Genomic DNA, 12,183 nt, shown 5'->3' with positions numbered 1-12,183 from the left:
TGTCCTTGCCTCTTTACCTGCCAGTACCAACTGTACCATTTTATCTGAGCAGAGGCATTACCTCAGGGCAACCTATTTGCCTTACATGTGTCTTCCTTCTTGTCATACTTAAAGAGTTAATAGGGGGGGGAAACAGAAAAGATTATCGTTAGAGCATCTTGTTTTCTGAACAAAATCGAAATATAATCTTACTTCCAAATGTGTTCCTGATAAAGCTCATCCCTTAATAGCACTTGTCTTCTTGACCCAGTTGTACCAATGGCTCATGTTTCTCATGTGCTCCATTCTCGCTATGCTTCCTTCTATCTTATCCAATAGTCTAAGAGCTTCCAAATGAAAACAACTCTTGTTTCTGTGCTCAGCAGAGTATAGTACAAATGAGGCAGTGAACAAAAGACAGTTGAATCACACATCCACAACCTGTTTTCACTCCAGTATACTCAACTTTAATGGCATACCTGTGTTTGCTAGTTCTCTACTGAGCATGATTATGATATAAGCTGAACCAAATCATTTTCTTGGAAATGTCAAGTATATATTTTTACAGTAGAGGAACAGAAGGAGCACATTTTGGTGACCCTGGCATGCACAAGCCCCACACGTACATGGTCTGGAACTTCTGTTGCTCTCTTGGTTCTGACCAGACCTTTAGTTGTTTAAAAAATTTTATTTTTATTTCATACACATATTTTTTAAACCTTCAAGCATTCTCCTTCATGTGTGTTGTGTTTTTAATCTATAAATTCCCCATATTAGCACTGTTTATTTGTTTGCTTGTATTTAATACTGGGTCTTTCTGTGTCATCCAGGCTGATGTGGAACTGACTTTGTAACCCAATTTCCATCCCTGCCTCAGCCGCCAAAGTGCTGGGACTCCGGGTGTGCACGACTGTGCCTGGTTAACACTGTTTTTTTTTGTTTGTTTGTTTGTTCTGTTATTTGGTTTGTTTGGTGGTTGTTTTGTTTGCTTTTGTTTTTGGCTTTTCTTTTTCTTTTTTTCCCTCCCTTTCCCTCTCCCAAAGGGAGAGAAGAACGATACTTAGTTGAAAGAGGCAGCTCCAGGAAAGTGGCACCTAGAACCGTCTTCACATTCAGGAGGGAATGCTATGTCTCCTCCTCATGGTCTCGGGTGCTCTACAAGTCAAGGAAACTTCGCCAGTAATGAATTATATAAATGATACCTGAAAGGATAGTTAGTGTTAACACTGGTGTTTTAAATTATGATTTATTTCATGAAGTGCTGTGGGTTTTTTTTCCTACAGTGGTGATTATTTTCTAGCCTTTAATCAATGAATTTAATTGTTATTAGCAAATCAACCGTAGGTCCTGTGGGAGATATAAGATACTTTCAGATTAGGTGACAGGTATTAAAGTATCCAAATATGGATATTCATACATACATTTATTAAAAATTGTAAGATTTCAAAGAAAATGATTGGGTGTTGTGGAGGAAATACCAGGAAGGGCAGGTGCTGTAGACTGAGGAGTACAAATGCCCAAATGCTGATTGGACAGAGAATTCATTTCACAAGGTAAAACAAAACAAAACAAAAACTGTGCTGGTAAAGGAGCTGTTTCTAGAGATGAGGCAGAATCAAGGGAACACAGGAAACATGCTCATTTGCTTGTGTGGTGGAGGGGAAGGGGAAGAGAATGTGCCAGTGAAAACTGGTGTGCTGGTGTGCTGGCAGGAGGTTGGACCTGGAGTGACACCCAAGAGAGGGAGTGAAAACACGTGGATGCTTGAAACCCTTGCAGCTCTTCTTGAGGCTTTCCAGTGCCTGAGCCCAACACAAGCCAGACAGATGGAGGGATAAAGTCACAGAGAGAGTTGCATGGGATTCAGGATACAGAGCAAGATGTAGGGCTAGACAATGGATAATGGAAGCAGATTGTGAAAAGAAGTGAGAGAAGACGGGGACAGCCTTTCCTGGGTGTGTTATTGAAGTGATGAGATAACCGATAAAGGTTCACTGGTCACGAGAGGAACTTGCCAGTTAGATGGAGCAAACTATGTTAAGTCTTTGAGCTAAGAAAACTCTTAGGGAACATAGTAGCTAAAGAAGAGGGAATAAGGTTGGGGGGAAAAGGGCAGGCTTCAGGTCATGGATGCCTTGACCTTCTGAAGTTTGAATGTTAGTTTGAATGTTACTCCTAGTGCTGTGGCTGTCTGTTAAAAAAAATGAAGCATTCTCATTGAGGACTGCGGCAGTTGTGGGGGGGAGAAGATGAGAGGTTACAGTCAGGCATGGGGCAGAATAAGTGCAGATATTTCACTATAAAAGATAATCTTTTTTTCTCTCCATTCTTGACTGTGATGCGGTGTGACTAGCTATCTCAAGCTCTGAAATTTATGACTTTCTTGAAATGGTAGGCTGTAGCTTGAAACTCTAAGTTGAAATAAAGCGTTCCTGCCTTGTGTTTCTTTTGGTCAGAGGGTTTGATCCCAGCACCAGATAAAAAAACTAAGACAAAATGCAACTGGAAGGCCATGACAATAGTGCTGCCATGAGTTGAGAGCAGGGCAGCATTGCTTTGCCTTCTGTCACAAGTGCTAGTCCCTTTGACTCTTTCCTCCAAGACCTTGCTGTTCCCTGAAGCCAGAAATGATATGTCCTTCCCTTTAACCCCATGCTCTACACACACAATAAACAAAATAGCAGTGAATCAATACATATATGAAGAGCAAGTGAATGAACAAAGACTAGGCCTTAAATGTGATAGAATGTAAAGATGTGATTGGGAAACAAGGATATTTAAGTCTTCACTCCCTCTGATGCTTTCTCCATCTCAAGAAGAAATCACTAGAAAGAGTGTTGAGAGAAGTTAACTTGGGACCTCTCAGACTACAAGACTATTGCTGTACATATGGTTAATGTTGCCTATCAACTTGAAAGGGCCTAAACTCACTTAGGAAACAAGCCTCTGGGAATACCTGTGAGGAATTTTCTAGACTTAGTTAACTAAGGTAGGAAGACCCACCCCGAATACGGGTGGTATTGCTCCTACGGCTTTGGTCCTGGACTGCATTAAATGAGCTGAACACCAGCATTCAACCTTCTCTGCTTCTTAACTCTGGATGTAATGGGACCAACTATCCCATATCTTTCGGCCAGGACTTCCCCATGCTCAAACTGTCAGTCAAAGTAGACACCTCCTTTCTTAGGTTGCTTTTGTAATGTGTTCTGCAGCAACGAGAAAAGTCACTAAAACATATATAAAATTCAAGTATGAACACTAGATTTTGCAAATCCATTAACTATGTAGATTCTGTATCCAGATTCAGCTAGTCCGTTTATGTCATCTGGATCTCCTTTAGATGAAAGAACATTGCATCTAGCCCTCAGCTTTGGAACCAAGAATTTTAGTCTAATTGTAGCTTTGCTATAAACAGCCTGGGTGATACTAGCCAAGTGGCTTTAACAGGCTTAAGTTTCATTCTGTTCATCTGTGAAATGACAATGCTGATACCCATCTCATCACCAAATTGAAAACTGGAAAAATGTATGTAAAAGTGCAACTTTGAAGCTACAAATTATTACATAAGTCTTCATCATCATTTATTCGTATTAATCAGATAGTATAAATAAAGCCTGATCGATTTTTATTTCATGTTTCTTTAAAATATTTTTGATACATTTTATTTTTGAAATTGAAATGTAATTACATCATTTCCCTCTTCCCTTTCCTTCTCCTAACCATTTCCATTTAACGCCCTTGCTCGCTCTCAAATTCATGGCCTCTGTGTCTTTAATTGTTGTTACATATGTGTGTGTTTGTGTGTGCGTTTCTAAATATATAAGTGCAACTTGCTCAGTTGTTTAGTTTTACTTCTATGTAAATATTATCAGAGGCAACCACTTGGTATTAGATAACCAATTAGTATGTTTTTCCCTGGGCAAAACTATTTCTGCCTCTCTTCCTGCCTTGTCTAGGGGTGAGGACTGTGAGATTTTCCAGTTCCATGTTAGCATACTTATTGGTGTTGTCCTCATTCAGGTCATATAGTCATATATATTTGTTTTTTGGCTTTTGGTTTTTTTGAGACAGGGTTTCTCTGTAGCTTTGGAGACTGTTCTGGAACTCTCTCTGTAGAACAGGCTGGGCTCAAACTCATAGAAATTTGCTTGCCTCTGCCTCCTGCGTCCTGAGATTAAAGGCGTGTGTTACCACTGCCCAGCCAGGTCCCGTGTATTTTTAAAAATTGCTTTTATATATGTTATTCTGAAAATCCTCAATTATAAAAGAAATGCCTTTCCTTCTTCCTTTTTGTTTTTATTATTTTATTTCTTCTTGTTTTGGTTGGTTGGTTGGTTGGTTGGTTGGTTGGTTGAAGACCCTGAAACCCAGACTGGCCTAGAATTCTTCAGTTTATGGCAATTCTCCTGCTGCAGTCTTCTCTAATGCTAAGAGTATGGACATGAGCCACCACCCCTGATGCCTTTTCTTCAATAGGATGTTATTTTTCTTTCTTAAAATAATTCTAACTTTGAGATCAGAGATATAAGTCGTTCAGTTATGAGAAGTTGGCTAACCATATTTGAGGCTCAAGTTCCATCTCTAGCACTGCAAGCAATTATAACTTTACATTTGATTTTAAGTAGTGCATTGAAAACATTCTTGCCAGAAATTATTGGCACTAACAAAAGTATTTAAAGCTGCTGTATAAAAATAATCACCACATCGCCCTCTCTACCTTTGTCCTTGTTCAAGCGAAACATGTTGTGACAGTTTGGAGTTTAAGTTCTTTTTATATGATTTCACATATATTTGCTTTATCTTATATAGCTATGATCATATATTTTGTATTATGGAATCTTTTTTCTATCTTAATATTTTATTTTACCATTTGCTCTAGTAAATTATAGATTATTAAGGTTAATACATTTTTTTTCTTAGACACACCAGCATATTAGTTGTTATTTGCCCACAGTACTCCTTTGCTTTTTCCAAACATTTTAGAACAGATTAAGAGAAACATCAACTGTGTCATGCGTGAATCTTCAGCACTTCTGGAATCATGATCCTCTTTCATCACTGCCCTGTCAGTCAACCTAAATTTTTTGAAAATACAAATCCTCAGAGGAATTGGTACTGGGGTTAGTTGCTGAGTTCTCATAATGAAAGGCACACAACAAATTGTCAATGGGGTTTAACGTTCAGTTTTTCAAATCTAATGTGAATGCTGCCATTTCCCATTGTTGAAAAATAACCCATTTCCTATTGACTTTTGTGTGGCGGTGTTGTCAAATATGAGTTTGGGAAACTGTATTTGTGAGTCAGTGTGGGTATGTAATCCCTATAAAAGTCTAATGAAGTTGCTACATTAATGGTTGAATGTATTTATTAACCACCTTAGTGTTTGGTTTGTTGTGTTTAATTTCCTGTATTTTAATTTTATAGCTGTGTAAAAATCAGGATCAAATCTAGAACTCAGAAATAAAGCAGAGTATGTTGCAGTTTTCTTCTCACTTTTTCTGTAAAAGCAAGCGTGTTTTTCACAAAATATTGATTCATTCAGAACTCTAAAAGCTTGCATGAAATTAATGTAAATCTCTGTTACACAAAGCAAAAATATGCTTCTGCCCGTAGGAGAGCCATCCGTGAAAGGCTACAAGTCTGTTTTTAATCTCATATTTAGTTAAGGAACCTTTGTGATGGAGGTAAAGAATTGCCAAAGGAAAATGCTTTCCTGCTGCTGAAGAAATGATGAAGCAGGCAGTGGGTTTATTTTTATAACAATGTGTTTTGATCCTGTGACAAATGTTTCACTATAGCCTTAACATTTTTCCTATTCTAAACTAAACTGTGTATGTTAACATTCTGATCTGTCTCAACTTCTAAGAATACTAAGATGGATTGTTGGTGTTGAAGACTTTTCTATCTGCTTTCCTGTAAATTTAATTCAATTACATGGCTGTTGAGTGTTTCCCATTTGCAAAGTACCAGCTAGCGTTCTGCCTAGTCAAAGAAAGTTGGCTAAACCAAGAGCTCTCTCTCAGGAGAAAGTGAAACTACCCCAGAATTATTGAGGTATAAAGAAGAGGGCAATGTAATATGTATATTGCTAAAAAGGAAACCAAGGAGGGAAACAAATTTAAATAAGAAAGATACTGAAGGTCTTGGAAAACAAAGACTTACATTAAAAGATGGGTAACTTTTGATATTTTTTGTGAGGGTTCTGGGGCAAGAAACCATGGCTAGAGGAACTGAACAGGTTGAAATACAGCACAAATATTACATTGTGACTGTCTACTGAAGGATTTAGTACTGAGACCAGACCTGTGCTGTCCAATATGGCAATCACTAGCAACATACAACTGTTTATATTTATATTTTAAAAATAAAATTAAATATTCAATTTTTCAGCCACACTAGACACATATTAAGTGTTTAAAAAGCACACCAATTAGGGGATACTGAAGGAGAGGGAATGGTAGAAAGATTGCTGTACATATTACATGTCACATTTTTGCATCTTCTTGGAGGGATGTTAAAACACCAGTTGCTAGTACCCATCCCTAGAAATTCTTCATTAGTAAGTCTAAGGTCCAGCTTGAAGTTCTGCTTTTCTAGTAAGTTTGCAAATGATGCTTATGCTGTCAGACAAGGGACCTCGTTGAGAGTAGCTCCACAGGCGATTACTACTCTAAAGTTTCAAGTTTATTACAGACCAATATACAAACTTTTCAGCAGTAGAAAGATTAGGACAGAAATGTCTGAAAATCGTTTAAACAGTACAAAATTAAAAGCTAGTAAATCCTGTATGTGTATATTTAGAGTTCAATAACTGCAATTAGAAGCAAAATAGTTTAGGGGGAAAAGGAAAGAATGTTTAGGGGTTTTCTAAATGTTCAATCTCTATGTGTGCATATGTAATGTGTGTGTGTGTGTGTGTGTGTGTGTGTGTGTGTGTGTGTGAGAGAGAGAGAGAGAGAGAGAGAGAGAGAGAGAGAGGTGCATATGATTAGAGGTTCCCACTTGTTACAGTGAAGATGTGGTAATTAGATAGCAAACATAGGTATTTGTCCTTAAGTTCCACCTTATTTAAGGCAGACTTTCCTGTTTTCCTCAGTGTACACCATGCCAGATGGTCTTTGAGCTTTCAGGGACTTTCCTGCCACCATCTCTAATCTCTTTGGAGTGCCACTTTCTATATGTTCTGGGGATTCAAATTCAAATATTAGCACTGTGTAGCACGTGCTTTACCCACTGAGATCTCTTACCATTTGAAAATCAACTTAAAAAGTTTGCATTTTAGGCTGCTTATAATGGCAATTTCTCATGGTGTTTGAGTCATATTTAAAAATGGTGATGGTGGCGCACGCCTTTAATCCCAGCACTCGGGAGGCAGAGGCAGGCGGATCTCTGTGATTTCGAGACCAGCCTGGTCTATAGAGCTAGTTCCAGGACAGGCTCCAAAGCCACAGAGAAACCCTGTCTCGAAAAACCAAAAAAAAAAAAAAAAGATAAAGTCCATATTATGAAAAAAGAAATGAAGTGGCAATGGAGATGGCTTTCTTCCCAACTAAGGAAATCAATTCCAAGGCCATGACAAAACCACGCAGAAAGAAGTAACTGTGGCAGACAGGAATGGTCAGATGCCAAGTGTGTTGAGATCATAGAGTCAACATGATCGGCAGCTAATTGGATGTGGGGTATGAGGAAAAGATAGATTTAATGATGTTGTAAAGTTTCAGTCCTGAGTAACTGGAATGGTGGCAATGGGTGTCACCAAAATAGGAAATACACAAGCACCTAAATTACTTTACAATGAAAAACACATGCTAACTGTTTTAGCTTCCCTAATAAGCACTCCACTCACCTGTGTGGTTTTTCCTGTAGGTTCTTAATAGATCTTTGTTTGAGAGATATACATAATTATTGTACGTATCAGAAAGGCATCCTGTTGGATGAGTGACTCGTACACAGATTATTTGTGTGTGAGGTGGGCATTCAAAAATGGAACAAACAATATTCTACTCACTCAAAGAAGTGGGAAAGGCATGATATGAGTTGCCAATTTAGAGGTAATCCAGACTTCTTGAAACACTTTGAGAGCTTTTTGTAGCAACTTAATCTCTGTGTGTTTGAGAAATGTATTTTTGTTTTATATATGCAAAATCACATCTACAAGAACAACTTATCATCCTGATAAATTTTACTGGCATTTCTTAGTCTCACGACATCATTTACCCCAAAGATTACTATCCTCAATTCAATGTTGGAAGTCATTATGTGGGGAACAATTTTAAATCTACCAAAACATCTGGAGAAATTATCTTTAGATTAGCAGATGTTACAGAAAATTGGAGAACTTCAATAACATGAATAAATCAGTGTTATGGTTCACTAAAGAGGTTGTAGGAAATAGTCTTAGATTACTAAGCAGAAGTTGATATTTTCCTTTCTTGTTCAATATTCTCACACCCCTAACATATTTAAACCCACAAACAGAATCATGAAATGGTCATCTTAAGACTAGAATTTCAGAGTCCTACACATCACAGGATATATAATATACACTACATTTTTCTAGGAGTTTGAGGCCAGTTCCCATAATGTCAAAGAAGAAGAATTTTTTATGTATGTCTTATTCCTCATGCTTTTTAAAAGATTGAAAATAAATTATTTAATTCTTATATTCTTCTAAATTCATATGTTCAGAAACTAATACTTTGTTGGGGTTTCTTGAGAGCTGATATTATACCCATAAAGTCTCACCAACATGACTGCCAAAATATGAGCTGAACAAAGACAATGCTACTAGACATGCCAAAGTGGACAGGAAAAATCTATGGGGCTTCAACCCTATCTAAAGAACTACAGGCAACTAAAGAATGCTGAGAAATAGTTCTCCTCAGGGCACATCACATCCAATACTATATAGTCAGCCCTAAAAACATACATTCAAGTAACATTGTACAGACTAATAAGGCTATATTTATGAATATATGTATAAACATATATGCATGTAATAAAATTAGTGAAAAAAGAGGACATGAATTTGAAGGAGAGCTAGATGGGGCTTATGGGAGGGCTTGGAGGGAGGAAAGGAAAGGTAGAAATATAATGATTGGTGACTTCTTCATTAATATATTCCTTGTGAATTAGCAAATATCTCTTCCCTAATAGGAAGGAAGTCATTTTATAAAAGTAATTTCCTGTTATCTGGAGGTTTTCTGTCCTGCCTGGTTTCTGTTCTCCCACCATTTGTAACAGGAGGGCCTGCTTGTTGGGGTTCCTGTCCTGCCCAGTTCCCACAGCTGGTAAGCCCCAAAGAAAACCACACAGAGGTCTACATAAGTTATAAACTGATTGGCCCATTAGCTCAGGCTTCTTATTAACTCTTAAAACTTATATTAACCCATTATTCATATCTGTGTTAGCCACATGGCTCAGTACCTTTTTCAGCAGGGCAGGTGACATCCTGATTCTTCAGTGTCTGGACAGGACTGCAGAGCTATGGGCTTCCTCCTTCCCAGAATTCTCCTGTTCTCATTGACCCGGCTCTACTTCCTGTCTGGTTGCCTGTCTATACTTCCCGCCTGGCTACTGGCCAATCAGTGTTTATTTAAAACATAATTGACAGAATACAGAATTGTCCCGCCCCAATTTCCCTTACAAAACAGAAGTTTTTCTTACAAAAAAAATGATAACATATCTTCTTTCCAAAGTTTCCCCTATATCTGATGCTTCTCAAAGTAGTCATTCAAAGAAATTTTGAAGGCATTTGGCATGGCACATTCTAATCTCCTATGGTCAGTTTTTGAGGTGGTATATTTTGATCTTCTAAAATAACATGGTCACAACTTTCAGGGATTAGAACATGAACATCATGCCAGGCAGTGTTGGCATACACCTTCAATCCTAGCACTCTGGAGGCAGAGACAAGCAGATCTCTGTGAATTCAAGGCCAGTCTAATCTACAGAGTGAGTTCCAGGACATCCAGAGCTACATAGTAAAACCCTGTATAAAAATGAAAAAAAGAAAAGAAAAGAAAAGAAATGGACATCATTGAGTGTCACTGCTCTGCCTATTACACCTTGGACCATTCCTCCCTATATGACTTATCTCAGCAGTGCTTCATCATCCATCTAGACAATAAAAATGGAAGTTTCAAGCTACATTCCCTATCTCTTTTTCTTTCCTACTCTACACAGATAGTTTTCTAGGTCCTATAGCTTCAATGCTGTAAGCTTTTCATCAAATTACTTTCATCATCATGGCCTTGATTTGGGCCCTTTATTTTTTCCTACCCAGATTCCCCAACATATGAATTTGCCTTTCTAAATCCCCTCCTAGTCACCTAGTTGACCACATTTCTGATTGTGTTTCCAAACTCTGTACCTTCCTGCTTCACAATCCCAGTGTTCACCCATGCTCATATTATGATGCCTTTGATTCTATGTTCCTGTATGCCAGAAAAATCTTTCTCCTTTCTTTGTCTAGTAGATTACAACTGATGTTCAGAATCCTACAGCTACCTCAGTTCTCAACACTATATATTTCCTTGCATGATGACTCCTATGGTGTCACTAGAAAATGCAACTTTCCTCTCTGCTAGTGTGATCTCATTGCTACATTTATTTGCCCTACAAGTAGTATCACTACATGATATAAATAATTGGAAATAAAGACATTATCTTGTAAAGCAATTGCCACATTCTCCACCTTGGAAAAAAACAGATATTTAACTGTTTGTTTTCTTATTTCCAAGACCCACAAGAACCTTAAAATTCGAGTTTCTGTCTCATTCATTGTGACCTCAACCATCATAATAAAATCTAGAGCACAAGAGGTGTGTAATAATTGTGTGTAGTTGAGTTAGGTAGATTGTTTGATCACTGTTGCAATAATTTTATTCAGTGAACAAATACAGGAAACTTAATTTTCATGGAAATTCTGGAATTGAGTAATCTGACATCATGTCTGCTAGAATAGACATCAAAACTTCTAAACTCTGTCTGGATTCTGTAACTAATTTGTTCTCCATGCCATGAGGCTGATCAGCTGACCATTAAGAACGTTTGTGATTTCATTTTTAGAAATTACTTTACAGAAGTGCATGAAGAAATGCACAAACCACTCTGCAAGAAGAGTTTGTCACTGTGATTCAGCATTGCACAAAATGGCATTTTGCTAGATTTTTGTGAAGTAAGACTTTTAAAAAGTCTTCTTCTTTCTGATGAAGATGGAGTGAAAGCAGGCCCTCAAGTCTTTCAGTAATTTGGACAGCTACTACAGGGAGGTACATCTTCTCTTCCACCAGTTCTCATACTGCATAATTAAGCTCTAAAGCAGAAAAAAATTCCTCCGTTATTACTTGACATGAGTTGTTCGTTTAGGAACCTGAGGTTTAAGAATCCTTGAAGCTGTCACCAATTAAGTGAATGAAAGAACTGTCACTCTTCTAAAAGCCACCTGGTTTTCAATGAACCTTATTATATTTGTTGACATCCTTCGGTCTTATTTCTCACAACATAAAACCCATGGGATTGCCAGTTTTAAATAAAGCAAAACTAGCTTATAGAGCAGTACCTATTATAATGCTTTGACAAGTAGAAACAAATATGTAACATGTCTGCCAGACACAAGGGTTTTCCTAATGGCTGCATAATTCTATAGTGTTTGATGCTATGCTACCATCATGAAAGTTCTCAGTGTAACATATGGAAATAATTCAACCATAGCAATTAATGAATGTTACACTTGACCAGAATATAAAAAAAATCCTTCTATACCAACTGTCTCCTTGCCTCATTTCCCCTTTTCTCTTCAGTACTTTGAAGAAACTAAAACTAATTTGGACTCTATGGTTTCTGTGTTCAGTGTGGAAAATTTCTAAAGGGAAGTTTCTCAAACAAGTTTGTTTACCTTTCTCTTTCTTTCCAATCTCCCCTTCTTACTTTTCCTCATCCAACTTCCATCTTCCTTTCATTTTCATTCTTTTTTATAGGGTCTTATATATTTCAAGCTGGCCTGGAACTTGCTATAGAGCTGAGAATGGCCTCAAACTTCTAATCTTTTTTGCCTCTACTTCCAGAGTGCTGCAATTACAGGCATGTCCCATCAGGGCCTCATGCAGCAAGCACTGTATTGAATGAAATATCTCTAGACTCCAAATTAGCCCTTTATGTGTCTTGATGCATCATACCCTATTCTCATATGTGGCCTCCGTA

At 37.7% G+C, this 12,183-nt stretch overlaps 1 protein-coding gene and 1 non-coding gene across 2 annotated transcripts in view; one reads left to right on the top strand and one right to left on the bottom strand.

The window, feature by feature from the left end:
- LOC121443080 (E3 ubiquitin-protein ligase Midline-1-like) overlaps nucleotides 1–12,183 on the top strand; it is a 318,467-nt gene that overhangs the window by 42,408 nt on the left and 263,876 nt on the right. The gene's annotated exons all lie outside the window — the stretch shown is intronic.
- On the bottom strand, nucleotides 990–1,197 carry LOC121443103. The gene has a single exon (XR_005973629.1). It is a non-coding gene; the product is annotated as a small nucleolar RNA U3 (small nucleolar RNA).

This window comes from Microtus oregoni, unplaced genomic scaffold, assembly GCF_018167655.1.
Source record: "Microtus oregoni isolate MIOR12 unplaced genomic scaffold, Mior012 000099F_ref0000060, whole genome shotgun sequence".
NCBI classification, from domain to species: Eukaryota; Metazoa; Chordata; class Mammalia; order Rodentia; family Cricetidae; genus Microtus; species Microtus oregoni.
The sequence above is the reverse complement of the archived record's forward strand: the minus strand, read 5'-3'. Positions and strand labels throughout refer to the sequence as shown.